The sequence below is a fragment of the Schistocerca cancellata genome, chromosome 3, assembly GCF_023864275.1.
Source record: "Schistocerca cancellata isolate TAMUIC-IGC-003103 chromosome 3, iqSchCanc2.1, whole genome shotgun sequence".
Classification (NCBI taxonomy): domain Eukaryota; kingdom Metazoa; phylum Arthropoda; class Insecta; order Orthoptera; family Acrididae; genus Schistocerca; species Schistocerca cancellata.
The window spans coordinates 59,745,421-59,757,338 of NC_064628.1; the positions used below are offsets into that span (position 1 = coordinate 59,745,421).

Consider the following 11,918-nt stretch of genomic DNA (forward strand, 5'->3'; position numbering starts at 1 on the left):
GACTGTGGTACTGAGTTTTGTCTTATGTGTCCAGACATTCATGAGAAAGATGGTGTTGCTCAACAAGCAAATCAACATATAGTTGAATTAGCTTGCGCATTGTTAACATCTAGTGCTCCATCTTCAGGCCACAGGTGGCCTGTTGGGAGCATCCGACCGCTGTGTCATCCTCAGTTGAGGATGCGGAAAGCAGGAGCGTGTGGTCAGCACACTGCTCTCCTGGTCGTTACAATGGTTTTCTTTGACCGGAGCCACTACTATTCAGTCGAGTAGCTCCTCAATTAGCATCACAGGGCTGAGTGCAACCCAAAAAAATGGCAACAGCGCATGGTCGCCTGGATGGTCACCCATCCAAGTGCCGGCCACACCCGACAGCGCTTAACTTCGGTGATCTCACGGGAGCCGGCGTATCCACTGCGGCAAGGCCGTTGCCTTAACATCTAGCAAGTTACTTAAATCATTTTGGGCTTGTGCGTGTGACACAACCATTCTTCTACTCAATCATACTGGGAAGTCAAGTGTTGAAGGCAAAACACCTTTTAAATTGTGGACTGGCAAAGTCTTTAACAGTTTTAACTGTCTACAAACTTTTGGATTCAAAGTGCTATGTTTATTTGCCAAAGAAATTTGATGAAAGTTTGATGAAAAGGCTATATATAGTCATTTTGTTGGCTATGTGAATGGCAAAGATGGTTACAAAATGTGGATTCCATCAAAACATCATGTGATGAAATCCCGCAATGTTGATTTTCAACCAGAAAAGCTATGTACAACTGCACATTGGATTGAATTGGAATTTAATTCCATACCTGAAGAAATAGGAGAGAAAGTTGAATCTACTGTTGATCAGATTGAAACTAGTGACCAAGAATATTTGAATGAGTTACCAAATCGATGTCCAGTTCGTGACATAGATCCCCCAGCAAAATTTAGTGACTACAAATTAGGATACATTCCACACCACTCTCAAGAAGCAAATGCATTAGTTTGCCTGACAAAATCAATCCATGATGAGCTTGCATGAACCAACTTCAACAAAGCTATGGAAAGTAGCAATTCCAATGAATGGTTTAATGCGATGAAAGAAGAAATGAAGGCATTTGAAGAAAATGATACTTGGGACTTGGTAGATCTGCCTAAAGGAAAATGTGTTATCAATAATCAATGGGTGCTTCATATTAAATATAAGCCTGATGGATCAACTGATTGATACCATGCTCGCTTGGTTGTGCATGGTATGTTTCAACGTGCCAGATTTGATTATGATGAAACGTTTAGTCCAGTTGCTTGTTATGACACAATTCATGCTGTAATAGGGATTGCAGCTAAATAAAATTTGAGACTTGCTCAGTTTGATGTTAGAACTGCATTTTTATATGGTGACTTGGATACAGAAATATACATGACTCAACCAGAAGGTTTCATGACATGTCAGGATATGTTTGACGATTCAAGAAATCATTGTATGGACTTAAGAAATCACCTCATTGCTGGAATAATAAGTTTCATTCATTCATGAGAAAAAGGACTTTATTAGTTCAACAGCATATCTTTGCATTTACATTTGATAAAGCAAAACAGAAAAATTGCTGACTGCTATTAATGTCGATGATGGACTTATAACGGGAACAACTGAAAGTGCAGTGAATTCATTTTTAAATATGTTAATATAATTCAAAATAACAGAGGGATCCTTAGCCTCATTTTTAGGTATGCAAATAGAGCGACAAGTGTCTAGCTTGTTTATTTCATAACGAGCATACACAGAGAAGATTGTACATCATTTTAACATAGCTGATTCAAAACCAATAAAAACTCAATGTGATAATGAACAATTAGACAGTGAATATAGCAATACCCTTGACAACAACATTCCTTATTGTTTGGCTCTGGGATAACTAATGTACATGGCATGCTCTACTTGCCCAGATCTCGCTTAAGCTGTTTCAAAAGTTGCTCGATCTACGGCTAAACTCACTTCTTCTGACTGGAATGTTGTAAAATGTATTTTCAGATATCTTCTTGGTACTTCAGACTTAGGTCTCTTCTATACTTTGTCTGGCAGTAAACTTTGTGCCTATGTTGATGCTGACTTTGACGGAAACACTAAAACAAGATGATCAACAAATGGTTTTGTTTCCTCAGCATGTTATAGTCTTAGGTGCAGATTTCAATTTACCAGATATAGACTGGGACACTCAGATGTTTAGGATGGGTGGTAGGGACAGAGCATCGAGTGACATTTTACTGAGTGCACTATCTGAAAATTACCTCGAGCAATTAAACAGAGAACCGACTAATGGAGATAACATATTGGACCTACTGATAACAAACAGACCCGAACTTTTCAACTCTGTAAGCGCAGAACAGGGAATCAGTGATCATAACGCTGTTGCAGCATCCCTGAATATGGAAGTAAATAGGAATATAAAAAAAAAGGTATGAAAGTTTATCTGTTTAGCAAGAGTAATAGGAGGCAGATTTCAGACTACCTAACAGATCAAAACGAAAATTTCTGTTCTGACACTGACAATGTTGAGTGTGTTTTAGTCAGGTATGTGCCGAGTAAAACTGTGAGTGATGGGTAAAACCCACCATGGTTGAACAACAAAGTTAGGAAACCACTGCGAAAGCAAAGAGAGCTTCACTGCAAATTTAAGCGCAGCCAAAACCTCTCAGATAAACAGAAGCTAAAGATGTCAAAGTAAGCATAAGGAGGGCTATGCGTGAAGTGTTCAGTGAATTCAAAAGTAAAATTCTATGTACCAACTTGACAGAAAATCCTAGGAAGTTCTGGTCTTACATTAAATCAGTAAGTGGATCGAAACAGTGTATCCAGACACTCTGGGATGATAATGGCATTGAAACTGAGGATGACACGCATAAAGCTGAAATACTAAACACCTTTTTCCAAAGCTGTTTCACAGAGGAAGGCCGCACTGTAGTTCCTTCTCTAAGTCCTCACATGAACAAAAATAAGTATCCAAGGAATAGAAAAGCAACTGAAATCACTCAACAGAGGAAAGTGCACTGGACCTGATGGGATACCAATTCGATTCTATGCAGAGAATGTGAAAGAACTTGCCCCCCTTCTAACAGCCGTGTACCACAAGTCTCTAGAGGAAGAGAAGGTTCCAAATGATTGGAAAAGAGCACAGGTAGTTCCAGTTTTCAAGAAGGGTTGTCGAACAGATGCGCAAAACTATAGGCCTATATCTCTGACATCAATCTGTTGTAGAATTTTAGAACATGTTTTTTGCTCATGTATCATGTCATTTCTGGAAACCGAGAATTTACTCTGTAGGAATCAACATGGATTCCAGAAACAGCGATCATGTGAGACCCAACTCGCTTTATTTGTTCGTGAGGCCCAGAAAATATTAGATACGGGCTCCTTGGTAGATGCCATTTTCTTTGACTTCTGGAAGGTGTTTGATACAGTTCCACAGTTTCCTGATAAACAAAGTAAGAGCCTACTGAATATCGGACCAGCTGTGTCACTGGTTTGAAGAGTTTTTAGCAAACAGAACACAGCATGTTGTTCTCAATGGAGAGACGTCTACAGATGTTAAAATAACCTCTGGTGTGCCACAGGGGAGTGTTATGGGACCATTGCTTTTCACAATATATATAAATGACCTAGGAGATAGTGTCAGACGTTCCATGTGGCTTTTCACAGATGATGCTGTAGTATACAGAGAAGTTGCACCATTAGAAAATTACAGCAAAATGCAGGAAGATCTGTAGCGGATAGGCACTTGGTGCAGGGAGTGGCAACTGACCCTTAACATAGACAAATGTAATGTATTGTGAATACATAGAAAGAAGGATCCTTTATTGTATGATTATATGATAGCAGAACAAACACTGGTAGCAGCTGCTTCTGTAAAATATCTGGGAGTATGCGTACGGAACGATTTGAAGTGGAATGATCATATAAAATTAATTGTTGGTAAGGCAGGTGCCAGGTGGAGATTCATTGGGAGAGTCCTTAGAAAATGTAGTCCATCAACAAAGGAGGTGGCTTTCGAAACACTCGTTTGACCTATACTTGAGTATTGCTCATCAGTGTGGGATCCGTACCAGGTCGGGTTGACAGAGGAGATTAAGAAGATCCAAAGAATAGTGGCGCGTTTTGTCACAGGGATATTTGGTAAGCGTGATAGCGTTACGAAGATGTTTAGCAAACTCAAGTGGCAAACTCTGCAAGAGAGGCACTCTGCATCGTGGTGTAGCTTGCTATCCAGGTTTTGAGAGGGTGCGTTTCTGGATGAGATATTGAATATATTGCTTCGCCCTACTTATACCTCGCGAGGAGATCACAAATGTAAAATTAGAGAGGTTCGAGTGAGCACAGAGGCTTTCCAGCAGTCATTCTTCCCGCGAGCCATATGCGACTGGAACAGGAAAGGGAGGTAATGACAGTGGTACGTAAAGTGCCCTCCACCACACATCGTTGGGTGGCTTGCGGAGTATAAATGTAGATGCAGATGTAGATGTAGGTGATCTCAACTGCAGAAATCAGTTGCACTATCCACCACTGAAGTGGAGTTTGTTGCTTCAAGTGAAGGAGCCAAGGGGTCAGTATGGCTCAACAGACTGCTGTTGGAGAGCAGTGGAAAAAGAAACACGCCCATATTGTTCGCTGACAATGCAAGTGCCATTAAATTAGTGAGAAACGCAGAGTTCCACAAACTTTCTAAGCAGATCGAAATACAGTATTATTTTGTGCGTGAACTCTATCGAAATGGGGATTTAAATGTAGAATATTTGTGTTCTGAAAATCAACTTGGTGACATGTTTACAAATCCTTTAAAGTCGAACAAATTTGAAGCAATGTGTACCAAGGTAGGACTTCATACCTAATGTGTTTTGACCTCTTTTTCTTTCTTTCTTTCTCTCTCTCTCTCCTTGGTTCTGTGTTGTGAATTTCTTTGCTCCTAAGTGTTTCTTTTGTTTGCCATGTTTTTACTCTTTAAAGTTTTTGTTGTTGCTGTGAGCCATCTTTTAGATATTAAAGGAAGAAGATCACTATTCCTAAAAGTGTTGTGTTCTTGCTATAAAGTTCATCCACAACAAGATCTTGAAAAGAGTATTTACAGGAATAATAGCTAAAGTTTAAAAGAATAGTTGACCAAGCACAGAATGCATATGTATGTGGTAGAATAGTTCATGATGGAAGGTGTCCTTCACAGTATAAAGACCCTGTAAAGAAACTTTGTAAGAAATAGTGCCTACTACACATATGTGTAGAACAAAGCATAGGGCTATAGATACAGAGATACTAAACCCAACATGTTTTGCTGTCAAAAGGACAATTCATGCAGTCTTCAGAGACTACCACAGAAGATTCTTGTTGAATGACCTCTCAAAAAAATCAAAGAAATCCTGGTCATATGTGCAGACTGTTAGAGTCCACATATTTGAGGATGTCTCAAGAACTGAACTGAAACTGAGAGTAGCAAACTAAAAGCATAAATGCTGAATTCTGTTTTCAAATGTTTATTTGTGAAGGAAAACTCACAAGTATTGCCAATGTTTACCTCTCACACCACAGTAAAAATGGCTAATATAGATACTAATGTCAGTGGTATTCAGAAACATTTGAAATCACAAAAAATGGACAAGGCTCGAGGACCCTATTGAGTGCCTGCTAGATTCTATTTAGAAGTTTCATCTGCAGCTTAACTATAATATACCACAAATCCCACAAAAAAGAGTATGCCTAGTGACTGGAAGAAAGCACAGTTCACATGAATGTACAAGAGAGGTAGCAGTAGCCACCCCCAAAAATTGACATCCAGTATCATCAAGATCCATCTGTTGTAGCATATTATACTATGTTCTGAGCTCAAATGTAATGACGTATCTCAAACTGAATGACTTCCTTTATGCCAACCAGTGTGGATTCCAAAAACATCTGCCATGCAAACCCAACACACTTTTCTCATGTAATGTCCTGAAAAACACAAATTAAGGCAGTCAGATGGATGCAGTATTATTTCTTTTTCCTTTTTTTATTTTATTTCTGAGAAGCATTTTATTCAGCATTACACCAGTGCTTTTTAATGAAAGTACTATCATGTGATGGTATAAAATGAAATTGGCAATGGGATTGAGGATTGATTAGTAAGTAAGACATGGTATGTTATCTCAGATGTAGAATCACTGACACGTGTAAAAGTAATTTTATGTGCATGCAAGGGAAGAAGGGAAGTGTATTGTGACCCTTCCTGTTCATGTTGTATATTAATGTCTAGGCAGGCTATATTAATAGTAACCTCAGACTTTTTGTAGATGATGCTGCTATCTGTAATGTAGCAGTGCCTTAAAAAAAATGCTGCATAATATTCAGTCAAATCTGTATAAAATTACAAAGAGGTTGTAAGATAGTTGGTTTACTTTAAAAGTTCTGAAATGTAAAACTGTGTGCTTCACAAAAAGCAAAAACATAGTATTCTAGATCTGAGTGTCAGCGAGCCCCAGAATGACTCAGTCAACTGACACAAATAGCTGGATGTTAGAATTTGTGAGGAAATGAAATGGAATGACTCAGTCATAGACAAAAAAAAATAGCAGAGTTCAGTCAATTTACAGTGTATTGGGAAAATACAGTAATTCTGCAGTGAAGATCAGTCATAAAACACTCAGTGTCCAGTTCTAGAATACTGCTAGTTTGTAGGATCCATATCAAATAGGACCAATTGGGGACACTGAACATATGCAGAGTGGGGCAGCTTGAATGGTGGATCGCACCTTTGTTTGAGTCATGGAAGAGTGTCACAGAGATGCTGAGAAAACTGAACTGGCAAATGCTTGAAGATAGACATCAACTACCACATACAAATCTCCATATAAAGTTTCGAGGAATATATTACCACCTTGTACTGTGCATGTGCATAAAGGTTTGGCCAATAGGATGTAGTAAGGAGTGGGTGGGCATCCATTGTTTACAAGATGGTTTCATGGTGAGAAATCAGAAATGCCAAAGTTTCCTACTGAAACTGAATCATGGCATAGTTTATTGTCTATCCTTAAGAGTTACAGAAATGATGTCTGAAATCTTCCATATAAGGTGTGGGTCTCATGGCCGGAGTGTAGCAGAAGGAATATCTGAATGGTCCAAGAGTTGGCTGAGAAGACATAGATTGAACTTCACTCACCCGTGCTCCTCAGCTCACCCTCAATCCCCATGTGACTGATTCTGTTGCTGTGATTGGCTTCATCCTGTGCAGTTTGTTGTCTGACAGCATCAATGATGCTTAGTGGTGGTGTTACCTTATCAGCACAAGTTCACATTTCCATCATGTGGACAGAGTGCAAAGTGCCTGGCATTTTGCTAACATCCAGTTTCGACCAGCCCATACCGTATGACAGATTAGAAAAAACTCTATGAGCTATCCATGAATGAAAATTTAAAGAAATCAGTCAGTTCATTATATTATGTGCCTGCCCACCTTGTACGTTCCTCCATCTTCCACAGGAGCAGAGTATCCAAGTGATGGTTTTTTAAATTTGACATGCTCCCTTGGACAGGTAATATCTAATGGGACCTTATTTGTTAGGTAAGTTTCAGGAAAGTAGAAATTTCATTGTTTGCAACAGAATTAATCCAAATAGTATGTAAAACATTACTAAAAATGACAGTAATCATGTTGAGGATGGTTGTGGCTGTATCTCAGGTTGACCTTTACAATGGCAGCCCTGTAGCCAGTGTGGTGGTGGTGATGCAGCAGCATGGTTGTGTGGTGAGGACACTGACTATAGTGACAGAGTACTGGTGGTGAAAGTGATAGCATCAGCTGGCATGCATGCGAGGCAGGCATGGGGGCCAGGCCTCGCTGTTCCACAAGAGGCAGAACTGTAACAGTCTGTCGTAGGGGCATATCAGATCAGACTCGGGGGTATATTTCAACATTGGAGTGGGAATTAAATTAGTTCAACAGTATTTTTATGTGGTCGGTGGACCTTCTGGTAGGTAATTTCATTTGTTGCACAACAATAAAATAGTACCATGATAAGATGTAAAAGTATTAGTAAATGCTAATATAATTATGTTTCCCTTAATAGATACCATAATGAATCTTACTTCGTCTAAATCACACATTATAGTGGGCATTGACATTAGTATAAGTGGGTACTGAGCTACAATATCTTTACTATAAAATGATTTTAGGAATCATAATATATTAAGTTTGTGGCACCGATGAGGTCGACACCAGAATCGATATACGTTTGTCTCTAGACTCTGAGCATCGTCTTTGGATGCTAAGCTAAGATTATCTTTGCTCTCTTCTGCCATGTCAAGTTCTATGTAAGCCTTTGATGTGTTTAGGCGAATAAACGAACTATTGCAAAATGGGAGTGTTGTTTGGTGTAACCGACCCGAACCTCCTCACTGGTGACCCCAAGTTGTAACGTCTTACGTTTTCGCCGTTTCTCTGTGTCCGCAACCTCCGCAGTGGTTATTTTCGCATGTATTACATTGACACAGCATTTGAACAATAACTTCGGCCCAACGCCTAACGCCAGATTTTGTGACCAACATGCATTGTGTTGCAGGAGATGTACACCTGCCAGGACTGCAACACGGTGCCTCTCACTTGGCGATTACGCCGATTTCGCCGGACGTTTTCGAGCCTGCAACAATAAGTGAGGTTAGGAGTGTGCATGACGCCGGCTATCAGACACCTTTGTTCCCACCACATGTGCCCTCTCTCAACGACGGTGCAGTTACCTCTTACGGATCTCCGTGCAGTGCGGGACCAATGCCGATTTCTGCAAATACTTCATTGGACAACCTACCACCACCAGGACAACGATTTGCCATGCCGCAATCCGTGCAGTACCATGCGGATTCCTGCCACGTGGCCGGAACTGCTTTGTTCACAGGTCAACCTCCTCAGCATCTGACCATGCCCACGCCAGCATCAGCACATGCCTTCCTGCTTCGATACCTCGGCCTGCAACAGGAACAATGGCTTGTTATCTGTGCCTGACCTCCATCTCCATCCTACTGCTATGCCTCAGTGTTTTGTGCCACGACATTCACCTTTTCCGCACACCTTTTTGAGTGAAGTGACTATGAACAGTGAACATTCACACATTTCGCCCAACGTTCAACATCATTTTCCTCACTGTGCTTTTGGACAGCCCGCACCTCCGCAGCCTCCCTGTAACACAAGTGGCTCCGACTCTGATCGTACATCAAGTTTTCCACAGACTTGCACGCATTTTCAAACTTTGAAATTTTCTCAGCTGTCGCCCCCGCGCCGGCTCCAGTCGAGCTTCCGCTGTTCTCGGCACATCTCGGCACCTTGTCCACATCAGCCTTCCGTGACACATCAATCCAAACACACCCGCAACGTGTTGAGATTATGCAAATGCAATCTATACATTACGGTGTCTCACCCACGTGGGCCTTCCACGTCATGACGGATTGTGCTCAACCACAATGAGTTACCTTCATGCTGCCACCCGACCAGCTGCCATTGCCACATCCCCTGGAGGCAAACTCTCCTGGAATATTGCAGCAACAACAGCTCATTTCAGGCAGTGACCCGACGAATTCAACTCAACCTATTCTTCCAAACATTCTACAACGCTTACCGACGCAGCCGCCGTTTAATCCCGACAGGGCAACAACCTGGTTCAAAATTGTGGATGAAGTGTTTGACCATTACAAACTCGACGAGTCAACCAGATTTCTGTGACTCGTCACCCACCTGAATGAGCAGGAGGACTTGATTGCTGACCTGGTCGACGCCCCGGACTCATCTACCCGGTACACTCTAGCCAAAGAAACAGTTCTACGTTGGCTTGCATGCTCAACTGGGGCAGCAATACGGCAAGTTGCTCCACGTCGAGCAACTAGGCAATGACAAACCTTCCCAGCTCTGGAGACAGCAACGTGCCCTGGTCAGCGCCAATCTATTCTCTGACACAGCTCTCCTCGCCATCTGGTCAGATAAACTATCTCCTCACATCCGCTTTGCTCTGGCTCAAAGGCCTCCTGAACCTGTCGAGCAAAGAATGACAATTGCTTACGAGCTACAAGATGCATCACTGCTCCACTTCGCCAGCCACTGCCTCCCTGACAAGTCTCAGGTTCAGGCTCATCGCCCTGCAGCCGGACATGGCCGGGGCCGTACTGTGCCGACCGTTCCACTCACTCCGGGAAGCAGTAAACAAGTAACTGGCACGTCACTGGCTCTTCCTGCAGTCACGCCCCCTCCTGCAACCGAACCTGCTACAGCCAACAAACCTTGGTCACCGCCACTGGCAACGAAATTTCTGCAGGAAATGCAACCACACTACCCATAGTGTTACTTCCACACACGGTATAGTGAGGCGGCATGGAACTGCAGACCACCATGTTACTTCCCAAACGCCAATCGCAGGTAGGTTCGAGTGCCACCTCCTGCACACAACATGACAGGCACCCCCCAGTGCTCCATTCTGTCCGGGAACGACCAGATAATTGTGGACGACTTTACATTAAAGACATTTCGTTGGGATACCTTTTCCTAGTGGACACAGGTGCCGATGTTTCATTGCTGCCCACGTCCTCAGCATTGTCGAACATCCGCCCTCATCATACTTCACTGCAAGCCGTGAATTCTACTTCACTACAATGCTCGGGTTCAACTTCACACGTTGTCTCACTCTCTGCAAACTGCAAACTCGAGTGGACTTTTTTAGTGTGCGAAATTGATGAACCTATACTAGGCATTGACTTCTTGTGACACCACACACTTTCACCGGATGTAGTGCAAAACACCGTGTTTCACCATCCATCCAAGACTGACTTCCCCTGTGCTCCATCGAGCATGCAACTTCGGCTCCTGCACTCTGCCGTGCAACTGCCACTGACAACACAAACAGCGCACTCGCACCAACCGCTTTGCCCGCGATCGTGCTACCACAGGCCACGCCCTCAGACAATGGACTCACTAACAGCTCACAAGCTCTAACAAGCTCACCTCAGATTTCTGAACTACTAAGCTCCAGCATCATTGAACCGTCTGCCAGCAGCTGGTCTACACCCATACATATGACACCCAAGAAAGATGGGTCCTGGCGCTTGTGCGGAGACTACCGTCGACTAAATGCACGAACAATTATGGACACCTACCCCATACCCAACATTGCCAACTTTACCAGTTCCCTCGCAGGTGCGACCGCGTTCTCTGTCATTGATTGCAAACAGGCCTACCACCAGATCCCCATGGCACCTGAAGACATCGAGAAGACAGCAATGATCACCCCGATCGGGTTATTTCAGTTTCGATTCATGCCCTTCGGTCTGAGAAACGCAACCCAGACCTGGCAACACTTCATCGACGAAGTGCTATTCGACCTAAAATTCTGCTTTGCAGATCTTGATGACATTCTTGTGTTCAGCTCCTCTGTCGAGGACAACATTTGACATGCGCAAAATGTTATGAACACTCTCGTGGCAGCAGGCATCGAGACCAACCAGGACAAATTGCAGCTACATCAACCCGCTGTCACTTTTCTTGGTTTTCGGGTCACTGCCGATGGCATTTCACCGCCCCCTGAGAAAGTACAAACAATACTAAACCTACCCAGACCTGCGTCATTCAAAGAGCTCCGGCGCTTTCTGGGGACGGTTAATTATTATCGCTATCATCTACCTCGGGCTGCGGAGATTCAGGCTCCACTGACGGATGCCTTGGCAGGCAGCAAGACTTATCTCGGCCCATTCTGTGGATCCCTGCTATGACTGACTCTTTCACTGCCCTCAAAAATCATCTTGCCGAGGCCTGCACCATCATGCATCCTCATCCCAATGTACAGCTTTTCATCACCACAGACATGAGCGATACTGCCATCGGCGCTGTCCTTAGCCAGACAATCAATGGCCAAACTTCGCCTCTGCAGTTCTTCTCACGCAA

The 11,918-nt window shown here is 42.9% G+C and overlaps 1 pseudogene; it reads right to left on the bottom strand.

Annotated features, from left to right (window-relative positions):
- Positions 1-315: 315 nt before the first annotated feature.
- Positions 316-433, bottom strand: LOC126177529 (5S ribosomal RNA; annotated as a pseudogene).
- Positions 434-11,918: the final 11,485 nt, after the last annotated feature.